The following is a 12,445-nucleotide window of genomic DNA, read 5'->3' as shown; positions in this document are numbered from 1 at the left end:
TATAGCCTGCCGCCGCTGCCGACAGATCGCACAGAAGATATACAGGGGTCACTGGAAAGGTGAGTTTAGATATATTTATTTTTTTGACTCGAGTATAAGCCGACTTTGGGTTTTTCAGCACATTTTTTTGTGCTGAAAAACTAATCTTATACTCGAGTATATAAGGTATTATCTTCCAGGCTAACAATCCTCTAACAATAAGTTTGTCTTCTGCTGTATCTATAGGTTGAAGTATAAGCTTAGAGCCCTGGCCCATCGGAGGATCCAATGATTCTCTGGTGGGCCAGTCTGACTGCAGTTGGATACCAGTAGTATTGTAAGGTCCCATCTAGGAAATGAGGGAACAAGGAAAGTATCCAATCATAATAAAGGGATGGAGATGAGGCGGAATAAACTTGGCCTTATATTAGTATATAATTTTATAGTATTAAACAAATTAGAGTAAATATGTTACAGCAAACAATGATTGGTAACTTTTTTTGAGCAATTTTAGCACTTTTCAGTTTTGTTCCTATGACCATATGCACCGTGGGCAGCTATTCGGTGGATAATCCATACAACTGACTGGTTCCTTTCCGAAAAAATTCCCAACCTCAATGTCATATCAATATCGTTTAACGTTTGGCAAGGGGAATCTATTCTACTTAGAACCACCAGATATCTTAGTAAGAGGGAAGTAAACTGTGGTGAACAAGGGGTGGGGTTGTGATACTCGTCTAAAAAAAGTTACATTAAAAACTAATTTAAAAATGTATGATCCGATCATAGATCATAGTCTATATGCATAAATCTTGGTTTTAACCTTTCACGTGCCACAATCTCCACTTTTCGCTTAGTATGCCTTTCGATAGGGAACAACAGTTTCAGACATACAGAGAATAAATAGCAATTCAAGAAAGAAGATGTGGGATGTAGAACAGGGAGACTTCTTTCTTTCTTAAAATTGCTATTTTAGAAATTTTCTCATCTAGACCGTACCAAAATACAAGGCATCGATCACTGAGCCGCCTGAATTTTGGGTTTCTAGGCGGTGACATGCTAACCACAAATAGATTTCTTCTCATTCATTCTTCCCCTTTAATACAAGGCAGGGTTATAGATGTGCAGTCATATAATGGGTGCATTGTACCAGTGTAACGCTGAATCTGATGACTATCCTCTCCAGGATGGCGTCCATTTACCTGAATGTCTGGCCTTGTCAGCGGAGCTCTGTATGCGTTACGATTTGTGCATCATCCCAGCCGGGACATCTCTCCTTTTCGCACCGGGCTTTGGGGCTCGTTCGCAAAGGAAAAGGAAAGGGAAGTGACGGCAGCTGAGAAGTGAGCTGTAAGCGCTGACCATTGCTGTCGATGTTATCGGCCCCAGTCGTGGCTTTATCTTCCTTTACATACGGTTAAAGTGTAAAGTGTATGCGTGTGATGTTCATCTCCACCTCTTTCAGACAGGAGAGAGTTAAAACCATTTTCTGACATGTCTGTTTAAGCAAATTGGGGACATTTCCATAAAAATAACAACCATGTGTTGTGCTGTCCCTCTATTATCCCTCCTGGAAATGGAAGAAAATACTAAAAACTGAGGTAAACATTCACCAGGATCTATGTCCGAGGCCACACAAAGAGTTTTTACAGCAGATTTACCATCCACCAAAACCATTTCTCTCAGATTTTCTCACAGAGCATTGCTCACAGCTTTAACCATTGCATCACCTACAGATTTTTCTGTAGTGTGTTCCTTCATGTATATGTAAGGGTTCCTCTGAAAACAGGTTACACAAGATGCACAATTAGGTAAAATAGACCTCAGTGACCCTTCCATTCCTGCTCCCGTTCAGCTGTTGTCAGATAACAAACTATTCGGGGCCTGGTTACTGTCAAAGCAAATCACTGGCCTCAGTGGTGATGTCTACACGCACTCCACGTCATTGACTGGCCTCAGCAGTTGACTTGATGCTATAACATAGGGGGGTCAGGTAGGTTTACTTGTATTATTATGCATAAGATGAATGCATGCAAAAGATTTGGGTTTTCCCACGAAACAAGTTACGGTAGGCCCTATCCCGTTTACTGCATGCGTTTAAAAACGCATTGCTACAGCTGAAGGGAGATTTGCCTAATTAAACAGCTGTTAATGCTTGCGTTTACAAAACGCAAATGTTAACGCATTATTAACACACGTTAACATCACGGTTAACGCATGCGGCTGTTGATGCATTGTTAACACATGTGTTAATGTCGCGGTTAACACATGTGACTGTTAACACATTATTAACACATTCGTTAAATCACAGTTAACGCATTCGTTTTGTTAACGCAGGTGTTAACAGCTGTTTAATTAGGCAAATCTCCCTTCAGCTGTAGCAATGCGTTTTTAAACGCATGCAGTAAACGCGATGTGTGACTGCACCCTGAGGGTGGTGACACACATGGCGTTTTTAGGCCGTTTTTAGTTGCGTTTTCAGATGGTAAAAAACGCATGCATTAAAAACCACATGCGTTTTTGACAGGTTTGGCCAATTATCTTAACTCAAACTAGTCAAAAACGCTTGTGTTTTCTCCCGATCTGAAAACGCACTACTAAAAACGGCCCAAAAACGCCATGTGTGTCACCACCAATGATACCAATGTAGCAGAGCTGATGCCGATACCAATGTAGCAGAGCCGATACCAGTACTAAGGTAGCAGAGCCAATACTGGTACCCATGTAGCAGAGCTGAGATTCACACTGAAACAGTGGGGCTGGGACTGGAACAAATGTAGAGATGAGAGGCTGGTACTGATATAGCAGAGCTGATACTGATTCCAATGTAGCAGAGCGTATACCAGTACTAAAATAGCAGAGCCGATACTGGTACTAAAGTAGCAGAGCAGATACTGATACCAATGTAGCAGATCTTATACCAGTACTAATATAGTCATAAGTAAGTATAAGTACTTATGTAGCAGAGGTGAGATTGGTACTGAAACAGCAGAACTAACACTGGTACAAATGCAGACATGTGAGACTGCCACTGATCTAGCAGAGCTGAGACTGCCACTGATCTAGCAGTGCTGAGACTGCCACTGATCTAGCAGAGCTGAGACTGCCACTGATCTAGCAGAGCTGAGACTGCCACTGATCTAGCAGAGCTGAGACTGCCACTGATCTAGCAGAGCTGAGACTGCCACTGATCTAGCAGAGCTGAGACTGCCACTGATCTAGCAGAGCTGAGACTGCCACTGATCTAGCAGAGCTGAGACTGCCACTGATCTAGCAGAGCTGAGACTGCCACTGATCTAGCAGAGCTGAGACTGCCACTGATCTAGCAGAGCTGAGACTGCCACTGATCTAGCAGAGCTGAGACTGTCACTGATCTAGCAGAGCTGAGACTGCCACTGATCTAGCAAAGCTGACACTGGTACTGATCTAGCAGAGCTGAGACTGCCACTGATCTAGCAGAGCTGAGACTGCCACTGATCTAGCAGAGCTGAGACTGCCACTGATCTAGCAGAGCTGAGACTGCCACTGATCTAGCAGAGCTGAGACTGCCACTGATCTAGCAGAGCTGAGACTGCCACTGATCTAGCAGAGCTGAGACTGCCACTGATCTAGCAGAGCTGAGACTGCCACTGATCTAGCAGAGCTGAGACTGCCACTGATCTAGCAGAGCTGAGACTGCCACTGATCTAGCAGAGCTGAGACTGTCACTGATCTAGCAGAGCTGACACTGGTACTGATCTAGCAGAGCTGACACTGGTACTGATCTAGCAGAGCTGACACTGGTACTGATCTAGCAGAGCTGACACTGGTACTGATCTAGCAGAGCCGAGACTGCTACTGATCTAGCAGAGCCGAGACTGCTACTGATCTAGCAGAGCTGACACTGGTACTGATCTAGCAGAGCTGACGCTGGTACTGATCTAGCAGAGCTGACGCTGGTACTGATCTAGCAGAGCTGACGCTGGTACTGATCTAGCAGAGCTGACGCTGGTACTGATCTAGCAGAGCTGACGCTGGTACTGATCTAGCAGAGCTGACACTGGTACTGATCTAGCAGAGCTGACACTGATAATGATCTAGCAGAGCTGACACTGATAATGATCTAGCAGAGCTGAGACTGCCACTGATCTAGCAGAGCTGAGACTGCCACTGATCTAGCAGAGCTGACACTGGTACTGATCTAGCAGAGCTGACACTGATAATGATCTAGCAGAGCTGACACTGGTACTGATCTAGCAGAGCCGAGACTGGTACTGATCTAGTAGGCTGACACTGGCACTGATCTAGCAGAGCTGAGACTGCTACTGATCTAGCAGAGCTGAGACTGCCACTGATCTAGCAGAGCTGAGACTGGTACTGATCTAGCAGAGCCGAGACTGCTACTGATCTAGCAGTGCTGAGACTGCCACTGATCTAGCAGAGCTGACACTGGTACTGATCTAGCAGAGCTGACGCTGGTACTGATCTAGCAGAGCTGACGCTGGTACTGATCTAGCAGAGCTGACGCTGGTACTGATCTAGCAGAGCTGACGCTGGTACTGATCTAGCAGAGCTGACACTGGTACTGATCTAGCAGAGCTGAGACTGCCACTGATCTAGCAGAGCCGAGACTGGTACTGATCTAGTAGAGCCGAGACTGGTACTGATCTAGTAGGCTGACACTGGCACTGATCTAGCAGAGCTGAGACTGCCACTGATCTAGCAGAGCTGAGACTGCCACTGATCTAGCAGAGCCGAGACTGGTACTGATCTAGTAGGCTGACACTGGCACTGATCTAGCAGAGCTGAGACTGCTACTGATCTAGCAGAGCTGAGACTGCCACTGATCTAGCAGAGCTGACGCTGGTACTGATCTAGCAGAGCTGACACTGGTACTGATCTAGCAGAGCTGACGCTGGTACTGATCTAGCAGAGCTGAGACTGCCACTGATCTAGCAGAGCTGAGACTGCCACTGATCTAGCAGAGCCGAGACTGCTACTGATCTAGTAGAGCTGAGACTGCTACTGATCTAGCAGAGCTGAGACTGCTACTGATCTAGCAGAGCTGACACTGGTACTGATCTAGCAGAGCTGACACTGGTACTGATCTAGCAGAGCTGACACTGGTACTGATCTAGCAGAGCTGACACTGGTACTGATCTAGCAGAGCTGACACTGGTACTGTTATACAGCAGAGCTGAGACAGCTACTGATGCATTAGAGCTGATATAACGGGGATTAGGTGCTATGCAGGAACCAGATTTATATTCCCACCAGAGGATGGATGTGATACTAGATTTGGGAAATGTTACTACCAGTTGGAAGGGGAAATACACAGAATAGCGAATGTTAAACAAAATTATAGCAAGCAGAAATCTACCATTTGTTTTTATGCATTATGAAACAAACATACCATGAGATTGCTGTAGCTACACTGATGCAGAAACATATCTTGTTTAACCCCTGTGCTGAGTGGTTTTGCTGAAAAAACAATTATAAAATTATTATAGTGAAACTATGTCGCTCCTTTGCCAGGCTCCAGCGCTTCTCCTCTCACATTAGCAATGCACTGCACCAGAGAATGATGTAAGCACTGTATTATCCCTGAGAGGCAGAAGTAATCAATTGCTGCACCATCCCCAAGCTGCTGTGTATGAGTCATCCACCTCAGGTTGATTAGTTTTGTCTGGACTGTTCAGAAAGCTCCATGTCATGTGTTTATCAACAGCAGGCTGAAGCAATCCAGCTTTCCCAAAGTCCTGAATGTTATAATTGTTTTTTCAGCAAAAGGGATTAAACAAGATATATTTGGTTCATAATGCATGCAATCATTCAAAAATGATTTTATATGGAGAGGATTAAAGGATGCTTGATTAAAGGAAATCTGTCATGGAGATAACCCCCTTAACATCTGCTAAATGACGTGTCCTGTGGAACATGATAATAATAATACTTTGCAGAAACTTGTGTTCGGAAAGATGCAAAGTGTCACTTTCAAGAACTAAATAATAATCATAAAGAGGAGCCTACAAACCAGATATAACCTAGACCAGACTAGGCTGCATTACCAAATATAACCACTAAAATATGTTTGGCGCTGTGTATAACATTCTGCTTCATTCATCTCTGAGAAAATACTAAAGCCCAATCATGAAATCCCATGAAATCCTGTATTATTAGAATCTTGTTTCGATCCTTTTGTCTATGTACTTTGTTTTGGCACATCGCACGTTACTTCTTTTCACCTCCTCTCCCCCCCCCCCCCTTTCCCACAAACCAGGAATTTAATAAAACCTCAATCATGACAAAGCATAAAGTATTACTGCAGAAATGTCCCTATTTCCTGTCTTTGAAAATCTCCCATGAATAATTCCGTGGAAAATCGATGTTGTCTTGTGTATCTATATTAGTATCTGTGAATCACGTCCATAGCAGGCGCAGCCCGGGGCTACATGCTCTGTAGATATGTTCCATCTATTACCAGTCTTAGTGTGTAAGGACTACAATAAGGACTACATGAACACTGTATGATACAATGAGGTGGGCACTACCACGGGAAACGGGAGATGCCCCTGCCCAGAGAAGCGAATGGTCTATTGTAAGGGACCCCCCCCCTCAAATAACCACCATATCCACACATTAAGACATCTGACCCATATTGTAGGAGTTCTACATATTTCATGGTTTATGGCTTTCTTATCTCTGAGAGGGTCTTTCCAAACCTCAACCTCCCACAAAAGTTCCATTTTTGTAATAGATTTACGTTAATACATTTCCTTCCTACATATTTCTGGTTCCTCGGCACTTCTTTGTGGATTTTGGTTGACCTCCAAAATCAGTTGGTACTTTCCATGGTTGGCCGTATAAAGTCTCTTCATCCATAAAAAAATAACATATCCAAATAAAAAGAGGTACAGAGTTATCGAACTATAGGTGTGAGGCCACCTCAACAGTCCCAGATCAGGAGGAGGAGGATCCTGTTGCCCGGTTCAGATGGAGCTCCTTCAGGTTGTCTTTGGAGCTCTCTAGATGTCTCATTCATATCAGATTTATTACAATGGCTTAGACCTGTGGTCCCCAAACTTGTTTACACCAGGAACTGGCTACATGCAAGAAAATGTTTCCAGGGATGGTTGGGAGGGATAGGGACTTGTCAAGAGACTTTCCACTTTACGAGCCAATGGCTCCCTGCTTCTCCATTGTGAAGATTTGGAGGGTGTGTGGATGTCATTGGCAAGCCCCTCCAAACCCTAATATGGAAGTGGTGTCCAAAGGTCGGGGGTGATGAGCACAGGGCCCCAATGATCTGATGGAAGTCAGCAGGTCACGGTATTTCCAGGGAAGTCCCAAGTCTTGCTGCTAGTGGGTCACATTACCCACCCTAAAGAGAACCTTGTCCAGGGTATGTACAATACGGGTGACCATATTAGAGTAATATACTTACCCTGGCAAAATTAAACACCCTTAAGAGATTGTTGCCATTGTGTTGTGGCCCAGTGGTTGTGGATCACTATCTTTGACAGTTTGATAAATTCTTGTAACTTCAATGCAGTTCTGAAAGAGAGTGTGACCCATTAGTAGGCCAGTGCCTGTAGGTCAGTGGTGGCGAACCTATGGCACGGGTGCCAGAGGTGGCACTCTGAGCCCTTTCAGCGGGCACTCAGGCCATTGTCCAAGGACAGAGCTGACCAAATACTTAATCTTCAACTGCTCTCAATGCTATTTTAAAGTGACACTTTATTGGCTGTTTGGAGCTGCGGGGATAGTAAGAAGGTCTTGACAGAACTGCATTTTCTTTCGAGGTCGTTCCGCTGGACCCACCATTCTTCCTCTACAGAGACCCTGGAAAGAAGCTACAATAGTTTGAATTTGCCCTCTTTCTGTCAACTGTATTGGTGGCCTCAGGCGGCCGATTCAATTGAAAGATGTGGAAGGACAGGTAGTAATAAGTTACTGTATAAAATTCCATGTTGGCACTTCACGGTAAATAAGTGGATTTTGTTTGTAGTTTGGGCACTCTTTCTGTAAAAGGTTCGCCATCACTGCTGTAGGTGCTTCTATTCTAGAAGGCAGAAGAGCTACATTCAGACAGTAAAGAGTTAAACCTACAAAATGGTCGTCACCCGCATTTACAATAAGAGGAACACTTTAAGAAACAGAAGAGCTGCTAACAAGCCCCAACTACAACAATGAAGGTAATTCAATGGAGAGAAATGAAGCCAGGCTTTGTTCTATCAATGCTAATCGATGGTGCCCTCACAAACCACCAGCTGCGCTGCCGTATCCAGCCCACTGCCTGCCAGTTTCCATTTTCTTGTCTGTTTCCAGCTATTGTTAAAAATTTTGACTTCCTTCCTCTCCCCAGATCTCCCACGCGCCCTCTCCCTCTCCCCAGCAGAAAGAATAACACACGCTCAGTCTCATTTCACTGCACAGTCCAATATTTTCTGTAAATCTCCATTAAAACTGAAGTCCTACGTGGAAATGGTCATAATAAGAGCACAAAGGAGTATGGGAAATACAGTATAAAACAATTCCGTGACAGCACAGGATATAAAAAGATCTGCAAAACGCGTCAGGGGGGTTTGGCTATTGCAATCTCATGGGCGTCTTATCAAGGGAGTCGTTGAAAAGGGTTGACCATACCAAACCGCAGGCAGATACACATTTATAGTCCAGGGTTGTAGCTTTACTGCACTGGAGGGGTGTCCTCTCACTGTTGGGCTCTGTGCTCACTGCACTGAACTACTCTACTGCCACACCGCTCTGAGTGACTGCTGTAATATTCAACCAGAAGCTTGCAACAGCTTTTAACACAATTATACTTGGAAAAGCTATGGTCCTGGATAAACCAAGAGGGCTGGAGAAGAAAGGGCTTGTTATATGCCCCAGGAGTACCCACCAACTGCTGGCCTTTTTATTTGTACTCTCTTATTAAAATATGTTCTTCTGTCACCTGGTAGCAAGCAGGCATCCTAATTGGCTGGTCACCAAGAAAATCCTAGAGAACCCAAGGATAATAAAAAAGGGGTCCCTCCCTGGTTCTGATGTGGACTGGTAAGATCAAATGGTTAGCATGTTGTACTGAGTAACAGAGAGAGACAGACTGCAGAGATGGAAAAGCTTAATTGAGCCTTAGATTCAGGTGATATCTTGTGATCTGCATCCTCAATCCAGGCCTGAGCCAGTTTTTTGATAAAGAACTGTAAGTTGGAAAGGGTTTGGCCACTTTTCAATAAATCTCTTCTTAGACATGTCTCTGCATGTATACGTACCTTCTTTAAAGGCTGCAGCCCTTTCTCAGCATGCTGCCCTCCTCATACACACACAGCTAATGTCTCTGTCTCTGCTCCTGGTCATCCATGTGATGTCACCCTCTCTCTCTTCTCACAGTCCATTCCCACTAAAAGAGGGGAGGAGATTCATAACTCTCCTGACACATCTCCTCCTGTCCAGCAGAGCTCAAATCAATTGATGAATATTCAGGGATTATATACAAGACAGGAAAGGCATATGGGCAACATTTGTAAAGGAGTGGCCAACCCCTTTAACCTTCTGGGACACATGAAGGCATGGGGCTGTATCATTGCCTAATGTCTGCTGCCTACATCCTGAGTATGGGGGCCGGGTTTAACCATTGCATTGCAATGATTTATACTAAGATTAAGAAGTGTAAATAATTTTACGCTTTGAGTTTATGTTATTCAGCACGGGGTATGGATCTGTATACATGCCATCTACTATGGCTACACTATGAATTGCTGCAGGTTTGCAGTGATGCCCTGGCGCTTCTTTGCATGTGACACCAAGGTGACGGCTCCCAACTACCGTATTTTTTCGGACTTTAAGGCGCACAAAAAAATCCTTTGATTTTCTCAGAAATCAAAGGTGCGCCTTATAGTCCAGTGCACCTTATATATGAACCGTACTTACAGACAACAGCTGCCTTGAACTGTGCACAGGTCTGCCCCCTGCTGGTCATTCATCCTTACAATCCGGTGCGCCTTATATCTGAACCTAGACGTTTTAGCAGGCATTTATTGATGGCGCACCTTATAATCCGGTGCGGCTTATAGTCCGAAAAATACTGTATTTTTGACAGAAATCCTCTGAATTTTATGAAATTTAATTGAAGATGCAGAGTGGAGTCTAAAAACTTGTTACAACCCCTTTAACCCTTTCACGACCCGTGACGTAATAGCACGTCACGGGTCGGCCGCGGGTGCATGGAGAGGGCTCACGCGCTGAGCCCTCTCCATAGCCGGTAAGTCTTTGCTGCATATTGCAGCAAAGGCTTACCGGTAACACCCGCGATCGGTGCTAGCACCGATCGCGGGTGTTTTCACCTCGATCGCCGCCGGCAATGCTGCCGGCGGCTTCAAAAGCATGGCGGCGCGTGGGCGCCGCCATCTTTTCGAGGATCGCCGCTCCCCGTGACGTCATCGGGGAGCGGCGATCCGTCGCCATGGTAACCTCGGGTCTCGCGAAGACCCGAGGCTACTTTTGATTAACCCATGCATTACAATGTGCTATCAGCACATTGTAATGTATGAGGAGTAAAATCCCCATATACTGCCATACTGTAGTATGGCAGTATATGATAGGATCGTGCAGACCCCCTAGGGTTAAAGTACCCTAGGGAGTCTGAAAAGTACTAAAAATAAAAATAAAAAAAAGTTAAAAAAAAAAAAATTATAATAAAAAACCCTAAAAACTCAAATCACCCCCCTTTCCCTAGAACTGATATAAATATAAATAAACAGTAAAAATCATAAACACATCAGGTATCGCCGCGTCCGAAAATGCCCGATCTATCAATATATGATAACGGTTTTTCACTGCGTTTAATACCGTAACGGAAAATCGTGCCCAAATTCGAAAATGGCACTTTTTTTTGTCATTTAAAAAAATTAAAAAATTCAATAAAAAGTGATCACAAGGTCGTACAGTCCTAAAATTGATAACATTGTAAACGTCATCAAAATCCGCAAAAAACGACACCACCCACAGCTCAGTACACCAAAGTATAAAAAAGTTATTAGCGCCAGAAGATGGCAAAATCCCAAAAAAAATTTTTGTACAGGAGGTTTTAATTTTTTTAAATGTATGAAAACATTATAAAACCTATACAAATTTGGTATCCCCGTAATCGTACCGACCCAAAGAATAAAGTAGACATGTCATTTGGGGCGCACAGTGAAATCCGTAAGATCCAAGCCCACAAGAAGGCGGCACAAATGCATTTTTTTACCAATTTCACTGCATTTGGAATTTTTTTCCCGCTTCCTAGTACACGGCATGGAATATTCAATACCATCTCTATGAAGTGCAATTTGTTACGCAGAAAATAAGCCGTCACACAGCTCTGTACATGGAAAAATAAAAAAGTTATGGATTTTTGATCATGGGGAGTAAAAAATGAAAATGAAAAAACAAAAAAGGGCCAGGTCCTGAAAGGGTTAAGTTTAGGAGGTTCTGACCCAGATGTGTCATTTTCTGATGTCATACATGAAGTATAAGATATCTGACGACAGGGACAGATGTTTAACCACATGAATGGCGCTTAGGTTAGTAATGTCTCCGGATGTATCATTAGATGTTCTTCTTCTCTACTTTCTAGGTGGTTGAGGACTTGTAGACAGAGAGGTTACAGCAGAGACGCCTCATACCAGACGGGGGCTTGAATAATGAATATGTCTCCAGTGGATCTCACATGAACAATGCTCTCAAAGAAATCAAATTCTCAGGCGTATTGAAAAAATATAAAAAAGCTTTTTCTCTGTCCCTCGCCCACTGTTCACAGGTCTTTGAAACTGACTCCCACTACAAACACACAAGGAGCTATTATTTTGGCTTCTGTCCTGTGTTCTCGTTTTATGGCAGACGTGTCAACGCTTGCTCACGGCCTGTAAGAGAGTAGCGCACACCCCTGCCGCATCAAGGGAGACCCAAGATGTCCTCACAGACAATGAAAAAAATGGTATTGTGGAGAAGGTTGTGGTTTTAGTTTATCAAAGTTAATAAATTAAGCTACCACCAGGATGAAGGACTTTATGCAAATGAGCATTATGGGTGCCAGGAGCCCCTCAGGCTCATTTGCATACAGTCTTTCATCCTGATGGTAGATGTAATTTAATAACTAAAAAAAAGGGCTCTGGATACCTTCAAGGATCATCAGACCATTACTTAAGCCATGTACAGACATGAGAACCAAAAAGGTCCATCTTCCTTAACTCCAATAGTGAGGACTTAAAGGGAACCTGTCAGCAGAAATTGACCTAATAAAGCACTACCAGTATGTTGCCAAGCAGCTGAACACCTTCTACATCGTATCGGAGGAGGGTACTGGGGAGTGGAGTAGCTACAGCTACTAGTAGCAAAGGCTTACCGGTAACACCCGTGATCGGTGCTAGCACTGATCGCAGGTGTCATCACAGCGATGGCTGCCGGCATCTTACCTGGGATCGCCGCTCCCCGTGACGTCATC

General features: G+C 44.2%; 1 protein-coding gene across 4 annotated transcripts in view; it reads right to left on the bottom strand.

Moving 5' to 3' along the window:
* The window catches only part of ARAP3 (ArfGAP with RhoGAP domain, ankyrin repeat and PH domain 3), a 96,036-nt gene that overhangs the window by 70,682 nt on the left and 12,909 nt on the right, over positions 1-12,445 (bottom strand). Inside the window, exon 1 of one of the 4 annotated variants that reach the window (XM_072145654.1) lies at positions 1,182-1,293. The exons of the other annotated variants lie outside the window; for them this stretch is intronic. The gene's annotated coding sequence lies outside the window, so the exon portion shown is untranslated. Of the gene's footprint in view, positions 1-1,181; positions 1,294-12,445 lie in introns of those variants that run through there. 4 annotated transcript variants of the gene reach the window in all.

This window comes from Engystomops pustulosus, chromosome 4 (assembly GCF_040894005.1).
Source record: "Engystomops pustulosus chromosome 4, aEngPut4.maternal, whole genome shotgun sequence".
Taxonomy (NCBI): Eukaryota; Metazoa; Chordata; class Amphibia; order Anura; family Leptodactylidae; genus Engystomops; species Engystomops pustulosus.
Note: the sequence above shows the minus strand (reverse complement) of the source record. Positions and strands in the feature narration are given on the sequence as shown.